The sequence below is a fragment of the Phyllostomus hastatus genome, unplaced genomic scaffold (assembly GCF_019186645.2).
Source record: "Phyllostomus hastatus isolate PE091 unplaced genomic scaffold, TTU_PhHast_1.1 phas_contig_210, whole genome shotgun sequence".
NCBI lineage: Eukaryota > Metazoa > Chordata > Mammalia > Chiroptera > Phyllostomidae > Phyllostomus > Phyllostomus hastatus.
Genome location: NW_025333737.1, coordinates 6740817 through 6758840, shown reverse-complemented (window position 1 = coordinate 6758840; position 18024 = coordinate 6740817). Strand labels below are relative to the sequence as shown.

At 48.7% G+C, this 18024-nt stretch overlaps 1 protein-coding gene across 2 annotated transcripts in view; it reads left to right on the top strand.

The window, feature by feature from the left end:
- Positions 1 to 18024, top strand: part of ASIC2 (acid sensing ion channel subunit 2) — a 926053-nt gene that overhangs the window by 700851 nt on the left and 207178 nt on the right. The window lies entirely within an intron of this gene.

Here is an 18024-nt window from a genome sequence, read left to right as displayed (position 1 = left end):
CCAAGACACTTTTGAGCAGCTCATTTTTTCAAGGAATTTTTTGACTTCCTTGCCCTTGCTCGGGCGGTTCCCTTCCCCTGAACACAGGCCCTCTCTGTCCTCTACAGCGGAGTGCCTGGATACGCACAGACCACCCTGGGAGGGTGCGTGCGGTCCGATAACAGGCTGACCCGAGGAGGAGACTGAGAGGATGGGCAGGGTGGGTCAGAGGGAGCCTTGCATCTTATTCTGCACCTTTTCCTGTGGTTTGACTTTTTCAACAATGTGTACACACAACTTATAGTAAATACATGAAACAAAAGTACTTTCTGAAAAAAAAAATGCCATCTCTTCTGAGGTTGTCTCTGACCCCTTCTCCATGTAAACCAACTGGAAGGTAAAGATCTTGTTTCTTTAACCACCCAAGACTCATTTTGCTTAGGACCCTCTTCTCCGGCCTTTTCCTTCCTTGGTCTTTTACTGCAGCCCTCTCAGACCAACTCCTCCCTCAGGGCAGCCGGCCTGGCTCCACCTTCTGGCTGCCTCAGGACCTAAGCCACTCCTCCTAAGTGACAAGTGCTCTATCTGAGTACCGAAGTGCCAAAACAGGAAAAAGGGTTGGTAACACCAAAATATATGTGGACTCATTCAGCTGTCCACGAATTCATTCAGTAAAGATTTACTGAGAGCTCACATGTACCGGGCATCACGCTGGGTGTGGAATGTAGAGGGGAATGGGTACATCCGGCTCTTCCCTCACGGAGCTCACATTCTGGAGCTCACTAAATGAGCTGCATGCCTATCCGAGTCATTGTTTAAACATCCCTGGCCCCAACCCATAACTATGGAGTCAGAATTTATAGGGGAGAGGACCGTCTATCTATTTTTAACATGCAATTCCAGGTGACTGAGGACTTTAGGAAAATATTCTAAGGGGTGGTGCAGACAATCTACAAATAAACAAATAAATGAATGAGAGTGTTTCCAATGTTAATAAATGCTGTGAGGGCAAAAAAATTAAGGGCATGTGATAGAGAATGGCAGGAGGCTACTTGAAGACAGGAAGAGGGATGGATTGATTCCCTGGGGTGGTAACATGTTTGCTGAGACCTGGGAGATGAGAAGGGGAAGCCTGCAGGGATCAAGGGAAAAGCATTACCAGAGGGAACAACAAGCTAAAGGCCGTTGGGCTGGGTGATGGCAGTGGTGGTGGTAAGGGGTGAAATTCGTCTTCTTCCTTCCGACCCTGGAAATGCAGCTCCAAGTAGCTCAGTTCTCTTGTTCTTTGTACTGGGGGTACATCTGGCTCCTTCCAAAATGTAGCTGCCTTTCTCACCCACACAACTGAGAGAACAACATGATTCTAGCAGTTCTAGAAATGTTGACCTTCAGAATACTAATGTAAAGAGCCTTAGGTTCTTCGGCTGAACTCGCCTTTAGAAAATCATTGCTAGTGAGTGCAGTCCCAAGAATCCAATTGCAAATCCCTGTGTATGGGCAGCTCAGTGAGACCCACCGATGACATGGCCAGGCCCTTTCTTTGGAGTACTGCATCCTAGTTAATTAGTACCCCATTCTGCTGCTGATTAATCTCTGTGAGGGCAAGGTCTTATACTTCTAACATCCTGATGAATTTTTCTTATTCATCTTCTAAGCTTTTGGGTCAAGATGGCTGGTTGTCCACACTGAACACAGGTCCCTTTGCCTGGTGTTGTGTTTCACTGAGAATTTGCCAATATTTTAAACATCTCTTCATCTTCATATTAACCATGTGACAGAAAGGCAAACAGTATTGTTTCCATTTTACAGATGGGACAACTAAGGCTCAGAGAGGAAACTTGACTTACCGAAGGTCACGTAGTGCAAAAGGAGCTCAGTTCTGACTCCTCCTCTGGTACCTCCCCCACCTGTAGTGGTGAACCACAACTGGAAGACAAAATCCATGCCCTTCTGCAAGTCTCAATGTCACTGTCACCTCCTGGGGGAAGTCTTCTTTGATCCCTCTACAGGGCTTTGTGAAACCTTGTCAGGTAGTTGAATCCTTGGTTCAGAGGCCTCTCCTACAGACTTTCTCAAACTTCAGTAATTTTAACATGCATGGGGGTCACCTGTGGATACTGCCAAAATGCAGGTTCTGGTTCAGTGGGTGAGGCCTGAGATTCTGTATTTCTGACAGGCTTCCAAATAACAGCAGTGCTGCTGCTGCACGGACCACATTTTAAGTAACAAGGATCTACAGGGCAGGAGGGAAAGGCAGCATGGAGACCAAGAAAAAGTCCCAGACGGACCTGGGTGGCTATCAACTCTGACACTTTATTCTGTGTTACAACCATCATCCCTTTTGGACAAAGTTCCAGGAGGGACCGCCTCATCCTGAGCCCTGTCCTGAGAAGCAGAGCTGCTTCTTCCAGGCTAGACCTTCCAGCTGCTGCTGCTTAAAATGCAGGTGGCACCGTCGTTGCTAAGTCTCTATTAGGAATAACTCTTCCCTTTGTCTTTATATGATACTGAAATGACTAGGCATTTAGGGAGACCGTGTGAATGGAGAAATGGCAACGGAGTCCCATACCTCCGAAATGAGTGCCTTGCGAAGATGAGCTAACCCTAGTTTTTGTGCATAGCTTCCTGATTTTGTGGGTATCAGTGGGCGTGTCCATGAGAGATGTGAGTCTAAGAAGATGGCTTCTAGCTTGGTCACAGCAATTAGTCTTTGTCTCTGTGCAGCATGTTGCCACTGACAGGGAGAAGACTTCAATTTGAGGGACTCGTGTGAATAGCAGGGCACTCCTAGGTAATACTGCTAGGAGCCTTTGCTTTTGTGGCTACAAAGCCATTAGAACTGCTAATGCCACCTACAAACCAGTACTATGCTCATTCTTTTATTCATTCATGACTCTCAGATCCTTCTACTATTTCATACATTAATTGAGTGCCTTCTATGTACCAGGTATTGTGCTGGGCTCTAAAGATGTTGTTTTAAGTAAATGACATTTTGTAAATCCATTCTAAGCCATCAATTCAATCTCCTTACCCCTATATATCCTATAGCCAGCAACAGGCCATACACCTCAATGGTCTCTTCAGTTTTGTGCTGAAAAACTGGGTCAGCCATTTGTCATCTGTGTTCTAAGAGTCTATCCTGCTTAAAGGAACCATTACAAGATAAGGCCGAGCACCCAGGTAAGCTCCAAACTCTCACCCCTACACACCATGCCTTCTGCCGTGTTGAACTGCCTCAGGTTCCTTGCATCTGCTGTGCTCTCCCAAGCCTTTGCATATACTGTTCCCTTAGCCTGAAATGTCCTGCAGCCCCCATGTCTTTCTGGAAAACTCTTCCTCATTCTTCAAGACTCAGCTTTATTATCTTCTCCCTTTCCCTGTGCCTCCACTCTAGGAAGAACTAGGTCCTTCCTCTCCCTGGCTACATATAGCCGATGATGTCCTGAGACACTCAAATGTACAGCAGTTCAGAGGAAGGGCTCTGGGTTCAAGTCTTGACTTTCCCATGTGCTAGCTGTATGGCCGTGGGAGGGTATCACTGGAGTCGACACAGGTTCACATTCATTCTCCACTCGGATTTGTGCAACCATGCTCAGGGAAGGTGGAAGGGTTGCAAACCCCAGGCAAGTGGAGTGACTTGCTCATGAGGCTAATAAGAAGCTAAGTCTTAATTACAACTGAGATCTTCTCACTCCCTTTCCAGGGCTGATGCTAGTCTACAACATACACAAAGATGTTAGCCACTGGGAGTCATTAATTAATACCTGTTGGCATTTTTGTTACTCTCCGCTGAAGGCTAGAAGAATCAGCTTTGGCCCGACAAGTAAGCCACAGAGGAGACCTGAGGTTATTGTATGATGATCCAGGTTTTGAAAAGCAACTTTTGCTCCAGATATTTAAATAGCTTCGAGTTACTGCCACTCTGTGCAGGAGCAGACAACCAGGCAGTAGTATATGACTTCTGGGTGGGAGGGAACTTCAGTGGGAGGCTGGAGCCGGGCTTCCAGAGAGAAATTACCATTTTCTATTTATTACTTTGGCTCACGAGAATGCCGCAGGGACAGGGTTGCTAACACGTTAGATAATTGCCTCAGTTCCCCACTTCATTTTGCAGTGTGTTGACCAGCCCAGGTGCAAGCTTGTAGGGTATGATTTAGCTTAGGCCTCCCAGGTGCCCATGGCTTTTGGGGACAGGGATGCTGGAGAGAATTGGGAGAGTGTGGGGCTGAGGTGTCCATCTCTCAGGTATCAGGGGACAGACACAAGATGGTCTAGTCCCTGTGACCAGAGTGGAAGGAGTGGAGAAGGAGTCCCAGGCTGGGAACCGGGAGGTTAGAGTCTGCGGTCTGCCACTGACTGCCGAGCGAAGCCTGAGCCCTTGGCTGTCCCCGTCTGGGCCTCTGGTCCCTGTCTGGAAAATAAAGGAAGTCATAAATCAATATTTCTCAACTCTGGCTGCACACTAGGATCACCTGGGGGAACTTTTAAAACAGAAAAATTGTTAACATCCCAAGCTCAACCCCCAGCGATTCTGGCTTCATTGGCCTGAGGCAGAGCTTAGACGCGGATCATTATAACCAGAGTTGAGAGTCCCTGGACTAAACTGGCCTGTGCGGCCTTCCTTAGGGTGGGCATTCTTGGAGGCTGTGTCATCAAAAACAGTCAGCAAGTCAGTGACCTTACTTGATTCCATGGTGCCGTCAATAATCTTGACCTGCTCATGGCTCACCTTTTCCCTATTGAGGTTCCCTCCCATCAGGGGGTGTTAGAGAACTACCCTGGAGGCAGGAGACCCAACTTCAGGCTCTTGCATTACCTCATGGGTCATGGGTCAGACACCTGGGGATCCCGGGGCCTCTATCTCCTCCTCCCTAGACGATGGGAGAACAGCTCTGCTCTGCCTGCCTACCAGCAAGCGTTGGACCTGGCTTAGTGTTACAGTGTGCCATCTGGTTTACAGGGGGCTTTCCTATCCAGTGCCTGAGAGTGGAGAATACCTTTCACATGTTCTAGATAAGGAGACAGAGGCTCCACGTGGTCAGGTAACTTGTCCAAACCATCCAACCAGAAAAAAAAAAGGAGCCAGACAGACATCAGTTCAAACCCCAGCAATGCAGCTTCCAAACTCACATTGACTACTTTATTCATTTTTCTGTGCTTCAGTTTCCTTATCTGTAAAATGGGACATGAATGCTACCCATTTCCAGAGCATGATTATAAGAAAGAGGAAAGATAGCCAGGCAAAAATCATGTGGAGCCTGGCACAAAGCAGATGCTCAATTAATATTTCCTTCCTCCCTCCATAATTTCTCCCATTCTCCTTTTATCCCTTTCTTCCCCCTGCTGGCTCTTAAACTCTTTAATAACTGGGCCCCTGTGAAGCAATTCACTGTGCGTGACTTTGGGCGGGTTGTTTCATCTCTCTCTGGGCCTCAATTTCCCCCTCGGTAAAAGGGGATATTACTGGCATTTGCAGTTATGAGGACCAAAGGTGTTGACAGAACAGGTGTTGGCAGACAGTGTTGGCTGTTACTATTATACTTCTGCAGACCCTTCCTCCTCCTCACTGAGCCCTGGCTCAGAAGACTACTCCACCCTCCCCCTCCCCCCAGTGGTTGTTGAGTAATCTGAGGAGGGACCCCCACTCCCTGTGAGGCACAGGGGCAGTCAGTAAAGAAGCACAGCTGCCCAAGTCCTCACTTGCCAGCTGTGTTCTCAGCCATGACAGCTCTGCCGAGCACACGAGGTCCCCAGGGTTCCAGGGCAGAGAGAGGCAACTCTATATCCAGGGGTTGCTTACTCTCCTGAGGTGCAAAAAAGGGAAAAAGCTATATATATATGGAGGGCTTCCCTGTGATAAGTCATGGTTAGAAACCCCAGCTATATATCTTTTTAATCCTCCACTCCAGCTTGTAAGCTCAGGCAGTAAAAAGTCCCTAGTAATTTACTCTTTTCCACTCTTTTAATTTTGTAATTTTTTTTCTTTAACCAACCAAAAAGTCCTCCTAAACTCTCCTTAAGCTTTTATTTTTTTCTCTTTAGTAGCCATAAAATGTCACCCAGGATTACCATTTAAAAGCTATCCCCTTTCCTACATTACCAGACGCAAATGTATAGACTAGGGGGCAATTTCTTAATTAGGAGTAGTTAAAATAGGAGTGAGACCTGAGCTTGGCTTGCCTCTCCTGCCCCAGGTGGCCAAGGAGGCTGGCGTGGCAGGAGGCATTCATCAGAACCGAGCGTGCAGCTCAGGTGCTGGGTTTGAATCAATTCTCTTTCACCTTGGAGCTGAGTGATCCTCAGCAAGTGTTTTGGCTCACAGGGCTCAGTTCTCAGTTTTCTGGTGTGTAAAATATGGATAATCAGGGACTGAACTCCCTCACTGGAATGTTCTGAGAATCCAAAGAGATAATGTATAGAAGTTATTTTGTTCAATGTTAAGTACATAAACATGTTGGAGATTATTGTTACTGATGATGGTGATGGTGGTGATGATGGTGGTGGTGGTGATGATAGTGATGATGATGACAATGGTGATGGTGACGGTAGTGATGGTGGCGGTGATGGTGGTGGTGGTGGTAGTGATGATGGTGATGACAGTGGTGATGGTGGTGATGGTGGTGATGACAGTGGTGATGGTGGTGATGGTAGTGATGATGGTGATGATGATGGTAGTGATGGTGGTGCTGACGGTGGTGATGGTGGTGGTGATGGTGGTGATGGTGATACTACTGTGTGCATAGTAGAGCCTATGGGTTTATGTGATAAAAAGATTTTCCTTAGAGACATATACTTTTATGTCTATACAAAATAGGTACTCAGTAAAGAATTATCCACCAGACTTCAGAACTAGGTCTGCCTCTTAAAGGTTTCAGTCATTCATTCAGCAGATATTATTGAGTGCCTACTAAGTGCCAGAACCAGTCAGCACTGGACCACAGTGAGCAAACAGAACAGGCAGACACAGTCTCTGCTCTCACGGGGAGCTCATCATCTGGAGGATGGTGGAGTGGGATGGCAGAGATAGATGGTAAACAAATAACAATTATTTGTTTATTTGTTTACCATCTATCTCCACCATTTTATTTGTTTATTTGGTGATAAAGACTCTGAAGACAATCAAACATGACAATAGAATATGGAGTGATGGGTAGAGGTGTTGGCAAGACAATTTCAGCTTGTGTAGTCAGAAGGGCCTGTCTGAAGAGGTGATATTCAAGCTGACACCAAAATTATGGAGGGATGTTAGGGGTGGAGTATCCTGGGGAGAAGGGATACAATGCAAAGGTAAAAATTAACTGGGCTCTTTGAGACATGAAAAGATCAGTACGCCTTGGCCAAAGAGGGAGAAGGAGAGATTGGTTTGAGGTGGTACTGGAGAGGTAGGCACAGGCTAAGTTGTGGCAAACTTTGTAAGTTGGGCAGAATTTGGAGATTATCCCCAGGGCAGTGAGAGTCCTTTGGAAGGTTTAAAAGGTATGGCAACACCATGAATTAAAATACTCTTGAAGAAGATCATTCTGGCTTCAGAGATTGGATAAGAGTAGATAAGAACAGAGGCAGGAAGCAAGTTAGCATGCAGATGCAATATTTGGGGTGAGAGGTGCTGGTGGGCTGGACTAGGATTTTGATGGTGGAGGTGGTGAGAGTGCTCCAGTTTGGGATATGGTAAAGGTGGGTCCAATGAGACTTGATGTTGGATTGGGTGTGGAGTGTCATAAAGGGAGAACTCAAGATTAACTCACAGGTTGTGGGCCTGAGCTACCAGGCTAATGCTGGTATCACACACTGAGGTGGGGAATGGGAGAGATATGTACGTAGAAGACAGAACTCAACCTTTTGGACAAGTTGAGGTTGGAATAACTAGTGGGCATCCTAGTAGGCAGTTGGACCTATGACTCTGGTGCTTGTGGAGAGGTCAGGAAAGAGTTAGGGGTTTGGAGTCATCAGTGGAATGATGGGGTTCAGAGGCATGGACTGGCTGGGATCATGTAAGGAGAGTGTGAAACAGAGAAGAGCAGTGAGTTGAGCACTGGACACTGGGCAGGCCAATATTCAGGCATCAGAAAGCAGAGGTGCTGGCAAAGGAGAGTGGGAGGAAACAGAGAATTAGGAGGGAACCAGGGGAGGGCTGACATAGAAGCCTAGGGGGCAGTGGTACAGGAGAAAAGAGTTACAGCAATTAGCAGCATCAAAGGGCAGACAGGCCTCTCTTGTACTTGGAAATAAAAGGTTGTACAGCATAGAGGTTGGGAGCATTGGCTTTGGAAGTAGATGTGCTTGAACCCTGGTCTGACACTGCCATTTGGTAACTATCAGGTCTTGAGCAAGCCCTAACCTCCTGATCATTGGCATCCTCCTGTGCATGGCATGGCTGCGCAGTTTAAAGGAGGTAATGTCTATGATTAGTGCAAGGCCTGGCACACAGTAGGTGCCCAGTAAACAGAAGCGAATTGTATTCTTTCTAAAACTGTTGAGGTGGGTAGAGTTTTAATTAGTCAGAGTGCTGCAGAGGTGCCCAGGTTATAAAGGGAAGGTTTCGGCTGGATGATCCAGCCTTCCTTCAGGCTTGGAGATGACGTTGTCCTTACGGCCCAGACAGGCACTGTGAGAAGCAACCAGGTCGGAGAAGATAGGAAAAAGAAGGCCACTGGCCAGCTGCAGCCTGTGCATCCTGCCTACGGGCATTCTCATTAGGAAGTTTAAAGTCCCCTTGGGCCAAATAAAATCTGTTTGCCCAGGCCCAGTTCTGCCCCCTGGGTTTGAGACCCCAGTAAGCTGTCTGTGGACCAGAGACGCATTTTAAACAGATCGATAGGCTCAGATTTGCATTTCAGAAAAACTGGGCTGGGAGCAGTGCACAGAGAGGCTAGCAGGGTGTGCAGGTCTAGCTACCAGGCAGGGAGAGGAGCCAGGAAACCCTTTTCTCAGGTAGGAGAAGAGTCAGGATGAGGAAATGGCTCATTATAACATAATTAGCTGTATAATCAGTATGCAGGCTTAACATCTGAAAATGGAAAAATGATTATAGAATTAAAGGGTTTTCTTCCTTTTAATAGAAGTAACTTGCCAACCTGGGGGTTTGAGTAGGTGGTTGAAGAAAGAAGTCAGGTATTTTTTTAATCAGTTGATTTTGCAAGGAATTAGTTTATTGACTCAAAAATCACTCACCGTGGACAGTGAAAGTTGTAAATGAGATGAGTGTGTGCTTAGAGTGAAAGTAAGTGCACAGCCTCCAGGCTTCACCTCTCCAGGCTGGAGAGACGGTTTCTCACAGGTGGAGAGGAGGGGCCTCAGGCCAGGGCCGCAGAGCCTGCTGGGACCCGGAGCGAGTGGGCTCAGGTCTGAAACTCTCTCCTCTGCTCTCTGTAACGAACCAACAAGGGCAGGCAAAAGTAAGCTTACAGTTGTTCATATGGAAAATAATATAATAATTAATAAATAGTAATAGAAGAATAAACAAACAAGTAGTGGAACTGTGAGCAATGAGGTCATCTAAGCTGGCCAAGACTTCCCCTGCTGCAAACACAGAAAATATTTCTACCACCATTCCCAATGTTTTTAAATACATAGAAAAGAAAGGAAGAGGGGAACTGGAAGGAAGGGAGAAAGGGAGGAAGGGAGGGAGGGAGGGAGGGAGGAAGGAAGGAAGGAAGGAAGGAAGGAAGGAAGGAAGGAAGGAAGGAAGGAAGGAACGAACCTAAGTCCCAGGGAGGTGCATCAGTCTGCCCCAGGTCACACAGTGTTAACGTTAGGCAGTGTGGGTAGTGGAAGGACCAAGGGTGTTGGAAGTAGTCAGACCTGAGTTCGAATCCTCGTTCTGTCATTTAATAGGTATGACCCAGGTCAAGCTGCCCAAACTTTATGAGCCTCAGTTTCCAGAACATGTGGTTGCTGACAACTACTTTGTAGGGTGATGGGGAAATAAAGATCACTTCAGTAAATGTGTTTAGAATGATAGTACATGCTCTACAAGTGTTGGTTCCTTTAAACTTTGCACTTAAAAATCCCCTACTCCAAAGGGCCTTCCCATTAAGCCCAGCTGGCCCTGCCGTTTCTTCATCTAGTGGACCATCTGTGTTCTATTACTTTGCACTGATTTGCTTGTTGTTATGGATTAATTTTTAAACGCCTTCTGGCTTTTTTAGTTCCCTCTAACTTTGTGCTCCTTGTCTGTTCTTACTTATTCTCGCTAGTCCTCAACACTTTAATAACAGATTGGGGGATGGATGGATGGATGAGTGGATAGATGGGTATCAATCAGGGTTTGTTGGTCAGCAACAGAAGCTGACCTTGGCTAAATTAAGCAAAATGGATTATAGTAGAAGGATATCAGGGAGCTTATGGAACCATTAGCCCTGGAAGGGTTTTGTTTAGCTGAACAACCACTGAATGAGGTTTTCCTAGACCAAATATGGTACCAGGATTGAACTGACTTAGAGCGGTAGGGCACACATGAGCACCACGCATGCACGAACGCAAGCACATGGTTGCATACACACAGACCCACACACACAGACAGAGAGATGCTGGGAAGCCAGGCTCAGAAAAAGGCAGAGAGTGGGGAACTGCAGGGATAAAAGGTGGCACTAATTACCTCTCAGTCAGAGCAGGAACCTGTGTCTGCAATGAAGGCACAGCAGGCATTTTTCATGCCCAGACCTAATTGCATTCAAGTCCCAGTCCTGGAGAGAGAATCCAGTTGGTGTAGCTTAGGTACATGTTTCTTGATGCATAACCCTCCATGAGCATGTGTGCACAGGTAACTTTCCAAAAAGAAATTAAAGTATTGTGGCCAAAAGAAGAGCAAAACGCTGCTGCAGGCTCAGTTCCCACCACCGAGTGACTTGAGTGTCCAATGACTGGAGGCAGCATCAGTGACTTGTGTCCTCACTGGCCCCCTGCCACTCACCTCCTTCATGCCACTGCTCACCCTTCATTCTCCCCCTGCCAGGTCTGCCTTCTGGCTCCCCTCCACTTCTGGGCATCCTACCCCCAACCCCCTTAAAGCACAGCCACTCCCTCCCTACTTCAAAAAGTGCTTGCAGCTTCCCAAGCCCACGCTGATTGCTCCTTTCTCTGAGCTCCAGCTGCCCTTGCCAGCAGCAAGCCCCAGAAGTGTCCTGAACTACAGCCTGTGTGCTGCTTCACCTTTGGGGTGTGGGCTCTGTTGAAGTTTCCTGAAAGGAGAACAGAAGCCTTGTCAAACTGGCCTGACATTTCCTGTGGTCCTAGCACAGTGTCGGATTTGAAACCAGTGACCAATAAATGTATGCCGATCAATTATCAATCAGGGAGTGTGGCATAGAGTCGTAAGCTGTGTTATCTGACGTTAGAAATAAGTCCAACCAGACGTCTTTGAGAATTGAATCAATAAGAGCCCCAAGAGTTGTCTTATCAAAATTACACAACTAGTCAGAGATAATTCTAGGCCTGGGGCCCAGCTCTTGTTATTCTGAATCCAAACCAGCACTCTGCTGTCTTGGGCTGTGTGTGCATGTGTGTGCATGCGTGTGCCCACCCCTCTAAGTTGGTCTAGCACGGTGCCATATTTGGTGTTGTGCGCCCTCCACCCATGCTTGTAAAATTAAGCAAAGCCCTGCTAGGATGGCCCTCTGTGCTCTCGTTCTTGTTCGTGCCCCTTCCTTCCTCAAGCTTCTGCTCACCTTAAGGCCCTTTGCCCCCCCTGAGCAGTCAAGAAATGTTGATTGATTGCCCCCAAACTTCATTTCTTTTGAGAGTCAATGAACTTCAAAAGAGTAGATAATTTGTTGTGTTTCGATGGAATCAACTGAATCCTTGTGTCACCGAAATCACTCCAAGCAGGAGCCCTTGCCAGCCACCTGCCTCACTCTGTCATTCTGTGCTATTTGAAAAATTAGTTGGTGTACTGGAAATAAAGTCACAGGGAGCGAACATTTTGACAAGGTAATGGTCCCCTGCCTTTCTCGACATTTGCGAGGGAGTCAGAGTCCATTATAATGTCACAATGGTGTGTGCCACTGACATCTCATTTAATAATTAAAAGGCGGTTTAATCATGGCGATCATCCACTTAGTGTCTGGTTCCAGCTGTCGGGGAAGCGTGTTTAAAGAGGCAGCCGTGGGTGTGCAGGCAGGGGACAAATCTGGGTCAGAATGGAGACCTCTGGGTGTCAGGTTCTGCTATAGCTAGGGAACAGGAAGCAGTTCCTGACCCTCACAGTAGCCCCCAACAAAAAGGAGAAAAGAAAAAGTATTTCTACTTTCTTTTGCTTCTGTGAACTAAAGGCAAAAGCAGACTTTCTTGGCCTGGCCAGGTGGCTCTTTTGGTTAGAGCATCAGCCTGGTACATCAAAGCTGTGGGTTCAATCCTCAGTCAGGGCACGTATGAGAAGCAACCAATGAATACACAAATAAGCGGGACAACAAATTCATATTTCTCTCGCTCTTCCTCTCCACCTCTCTCTCTCTCCTTTCCTCTCTCCCTCTAAAATCAATAAATAATTTTTTTGAAAAAAAGGCAGACTTTCTTTCAGTGCAAATGAAAACAGAGTTTGTTTTTGCTTGTTAAGGCAGGTATTTGTTGAATGCCTGCTCCAAATTGGGTGCTGTTCTCAGTGCCATGGGTGTGGGCTAGAAAAGGACAGAAGAGGCCCCACTCCTGTGGGGCTGATGTCCCACAGGAGGAAGGATGAAGAGATACATGTGCTGTGCATGGGACTAAAACAGGGTGGCTGTGCTGAGCTACATGGTCAAAGTGGGTCTCTCGGGAGAATGGCATTGCAGCTGAGGTCTAAATGACAAGGAGTCAGACATGAAGTTGTCTGGGCAAGCACTCCAGGCAGAGAAGAGTCAGTGAAGAGGCTCCAGGTGGGAAGGAACTGGGTGTGCTCAAGGGCCAGTTCCTTCCCACCAGAACCAGCAAGAACCAGCAAGAGGACCAGGGTGGCCATGGAGCAGGAGGTGAGGGGGCTGAGGGCCTCCCAGGCTTCTCCAGTGGAAATTTCAGATTTCAGTCTCTATATGGAGGGAAGGTCGTGATGAGGTGAAACAGAGGAACAACAGACTTGGAACATAGAGGTCTCACATTAGAGAGAATGAGCCCCACCTTTGTTCTCCAGCCCTGTGCTTCTCCTCCATGCCTGGCTCCATGCCAGATGCTGGGAAAGGCAGCGGCAAATGAGCACACCTGCTTCAAGGGTTCGCTGCTGTGTGAGGAGACAAAGGAATGAATGGGCAATGACCACCTGAAACATCCTGGGACAGAGGTAAGCCCAGGATGATGGAAACCAGAGTCCAGGCATCTAATTCAGGAAGGCTTTCTGGAAGAGGAGGCCCTGCACTGATTCCGGAGGGATGATGAGAAGGGACTGGCCAGTCAGATAAGGCACTGTGGAAGAGAACACCCGAGACAATGAACACAACCTGGGTCCAGGAGCCCTCAGAGAAAATGGCATATCTGGGGAGAAACAGGGTGTCTGCGGGACCAGAGTCACATGGCCTAGTGAAGGCCACATGGTATACAGTTTTTTACCACCTTCTTCACTCTCTCAGGTCAAGGTGACCACAGTCAGGTGTTCAGAGCATTGGATGAGCTGGGTTGTCCCAGAACTGTTCTTAGCAGGGCTGGTGCTCTGAACTGGCCGAGTTCATGTCCAGCCAGTCTGGGAATGACATTTTCCTCCAAAGGAAGGTGATTCTGACTTGCCTGTCACTTTTTCCCAAATGTTGGTCTTCCCAGCAACTGTTCAAATTTTAGACTCATACTCCACAGTCAATGGGGTCCAGATTCCATGCTTCTAACACCCTCACCCCTGCTGATAATGTCATCAGTGGGGAAGGGAGCTGAGTGAAGCCAAACCACAGCACTTTCAGGTGGACACACGGGGACCAAACGCTGACCTCTTGCCCCCTGATCTGGTGGTGTTCCAGAAAACAGCCGCCTCGTCCAGAGTGGGGGCAGATCAGAGAAACATTCATTTCCTGCACAGTCGCCTCCACTGTGTGCTGTGGGAGGTATGGGTGGCCCAGAATGGAGGCTCAGTGGAAATGTGGTTCCGAGCTCGGAGTCAGGCAGCTGGCATTGAGTTCCTGCCTCCACTCATCACCAGCTGTGTGATGTTGGGGTTACTCCACCTCTCTGTGCCTCAGTTTCCTTATCTGGAACGTGAAGAGAATAATCCTACCTGCTTTGTAGGGTTATTGTGAGTATTGAGTGAGCTAATACATTGCAAAGCACTCGAAACTCTGCCGTGCTCACAGTACATCCCACGGTAGCCCGGCATCCATCGCTGGGCCCCCTCAAGAGCTGCCATTGAAGTGCCCGCCATCGGCCAGTCACCATTCTGCATGCTTTTGATATCGCATCCTAGTAGTGATGTTATAGCTTATGAACTATTTTACAAATCCTGGCCTATTCCTCATGCCTCTTACCAATTTATTCCACCCATTATATCATTCAGTCATCACAATAACACTGCAGGATGGATTTTGTAGATGCAGAAAGAAAGGCTCAGAGTGGTTCAGTCACTTGTCCAAGGTCATAGGGCTGGTGAGAGGCAGAACAGAATGCTGGCCCAAACACTTGCCCTTTCTCTACTCACCACTTGCCTTTCTTTCCCAGGCTCCCTGCCTTGCAATTTGGGGACCTGTTGCTACTCAGCTGATGTCACTTGAGACTCACCAGCCCTCACCCTCTGTCTACAGTAGCCCCTTCCTTTGTCCTATGAAAGCGTGAGTGTGGAGAGGAACCCTGCAATGTGCCACATGAATTCCTCTTGCAGGCAAAGTGCTGCAGTGGGAAGACCCCACTTCCACACACAGACCTGTGCAGCCTAATGCATCCAGGCTGGGTGACAGGCATGGTTGCCCAGCAATTCCCAACTTTACAAGGCACCTTCGCTAAAGGGCAGGTTCTGATCAAAACAGGAGCAGGCAGCAGCCTCAGGTTCGAGGGCCCCAACAGGGGAGGCCCCACCCACCCCAGAGACCATCTAGGCCAGAGGTGTCAAACTGGGCTCCCCAGAAGCACCTGATGGGAGGACCGGCTGGGCTGCAGCCTGTGTGTGGTCAGGGCTGCTGCCCCACTCGGCCCCACTCCACTCTAGCCAGAGTATCTCTGCTTTAGTCTGTTTCATATGGTGGATTTATACCCAAGATTTTCTTTGGAGAAAAGGTCTTACTCACCAAAACAAAAAAGCTGATGACTGCAGCTCACAGGTAGGCAAGACTCTCTTTGGACTCACAGCCAGACCTGCAGCTCATGGTGCATGTATGGTGCCTGGTCCTTCTGGACGGGCTTATCTTCATGGATCAGAGGGACAGTGGGTGGGGCATGCAGAATACATACGCCTGCACTCGCCACCTGCTGCTGTAGAGGTCACAGCCGACCCTCTGTAGGACGAGGTGGTGTCCATGTGAATTAGTAAGTACAAAGCACCCTGCTAGGGCCGGGAAACACCCCGGTGATTAACAAACTGGTACCCTCCCCTCAGGGAGCTCACAGTCCAGTTAATGAACTGAAGCAGCATCTATAACATTCGCCTTAATAGCTCATTTACAGAGCAAACAGCCATGACTTTATTCAAGGTCCTCTCGAGTCTCTCACATCAGCCTTCGGCACCTCCTGCCTGTCCAAGACCTGGGCATTTGTCGCCCACCACAGGCAGCCTTCACCCCTCACTCCAGGGGAGACTCCTTCTCCCTCTCACATCAGAAGGGCCTTCTCTGCCCCCCGCCCTGTGTTTCCCCTCTCATGGTACCTTCTTTTTGTCCCTGCAGCACTCGGCACAATGTGTGGTTACACATTTATTTGTGTATTTATTTCTTCAATGTCTATCAGCAGTTGGGGACTGTCTGTTGTACTCGTGTTGTTTAACCAGGTCTAGCAGAACATCTGTTCCATACTGGACACACAGGGTAACTTTAAACCAATGACTGGTCCTTTGGGAGATTGTGATAGGTAAGTTTGGAAAGTCGTTGAGGTTCAGAATCTGGGCAGGTTTTGGGGAGGGGGGCTTGAATGATAGGCTGAGAGATTTGTATTGTAAGGCATCTGAGCAGCTATCGACTTAATCATCCTCCCTCCCTCCCTTCCTTTCCTCTGCCCCATTTCCTCCCTTCCTTTCTTCTTCCCATCCTCTACCTCTCCCTTTCTCCCCATCCTTCTATTCATTGAAAGATAAGAGGAAAAAAAGGAAAAGAGACCCTTGGGGGATGCAAAGGGGTCAGTGAATTTTGAAGCTGGCAGACAAGTTTTGGTAAAGCTGTTCATTCCTGGCAGGCATTGGAAGGGCTGGACATTTCCACGTCTCACCGGACCTGGACTGGACTCCCAGGCCAGTTCCCAGCACAGACTGTTCAGGCCCCAACCTGACAACCTGGTCACACACCAGCTCCCCTTCATTACTTCAGTCTCCAGACACTGTGTGGGCAGGGAAAGGCCATGGGCACCCTGCATGGGTGCAGAGAGAGACTGGCAGCCAGGCTGGCCTCCTCTGGGACTGGAAACACTTCCAGCATGGCGGCAGCCACCAGTCCCCACAGGCGCCACCACCACACTCGCCACTGTGATCACGGAGTCAAAAGCAGGAACGTGGAGGCCAGCTTCCTGAGCTCACATCCTTACTCCACGGCCTACAAGTCACTTCTGTGTGAAAAGTGTGGGTAGGAACAGTCTAGTGTCTGAGGGCAGCCATGAGTATTAAATGAGCTAACCTACATAGTGTGCTTGGCCGTGGTCAGCGCATTGGGCATCTGGTCTGCTACTGTGACTGCAGTGATCCAGATGCCTAACTCTCTCCCCAGGGGCTGGGGCCAGCCCTGGCTCACTCAGCAAAGTTAATTGACTTTCTCCAGGTCACCAGGAGATTCAGGACAAAGCCTCGTTCCCCTTCCCTTGCTATTTCTCTCACAATCCCGGGCGCTCCACGAGGACGGGGAGCCCACACGCACCACCGTACAGCAGGCAGATAGCGGCAGCTCAGAGAATAGCTGTGAATAAATGAATGACGGGAGGGGGAAAACCAATGACACTGTAACGCAGAAGATGAGGGGAAGGCGGGAGACGGTATCACTCTTAAGTGTCCTACCTTGCTCTAGAGGGTAGGTCATAATTCTAGCAACCAAGTGAGGAAGTAATGGGGGGGGAAAGCTGGCATTGCTGGAAACCATGATTCTGAAATTAGTGATAGAGGGCCAGGGTACTGTTTGGGTCACTGATGATTTTTTTCCTTGGCAACAATGGTCCTGTGAGTAGGGCACACTTGGGTACTTATTTCGAAGCCTGCAGTCAAGTTGGGAGTGTGAGGCTCTGCAGTCAGATCAGGGCAATGAGGAATGAAATCACGGTGTTGGACGGAAAGGCTTAAAAGGGTTCTGAAGAGGAGGTTCCAGAGGAAGAGCAGTCTAGTGACAACAAAGTGTCTTTGCAATTGTGCGAGGGCGCGGTGGGGGGCACCAGGGGCCAGGACCTGCACTGTGCAGGGAGCTCCTGAGGGAGGCTGGGGAGGGTGGGGGCTTTCCCTGAGGAAGCAGGCGGGGGCCCTGCCCTGGGATGGAGGGAAGTGGGTATCATGGCATCCCCAGCAGCTACCTTGACCCCATAAGTCATTTATGAACTCTCCTGAGAAAGCATACTGCCTTGCAGTGCAGCCCAGACCTGTATCCCTGGCCTCCTGGTGGCAGTGATCTATCATGTGTCTGTTGGAGGTGACAAGGTTCAGCAGGAAAAAACGGTCAGACCATCATTTTCCTTTTAAGAAGCATTTAGATGATTCCAGCTGACCTTCAGGAGAGCCCTGGGAAGCTCAGAGTGGCCCCTGTCAAGGGCTCTGACCAGCCCCTGCAGAGTTACTATGCAGGGCAGGTTCTGTTTTGAGACAAGTGCCCCTGGCTGCCATCCCTGTGGCCTCCCCTAATGGCTGTTGCTCCCGTGGTTGGCGTACACTTGGGGACAGAGTCTGGAGACAGGCAGGGCCACCCTGTGGGAGAGCACTGGCCTCTGGGTCCCAGAGACCCAGCTTTATCTGCAGCTCTGCCCCATTCTGCTGTGGTAACTTGGGTA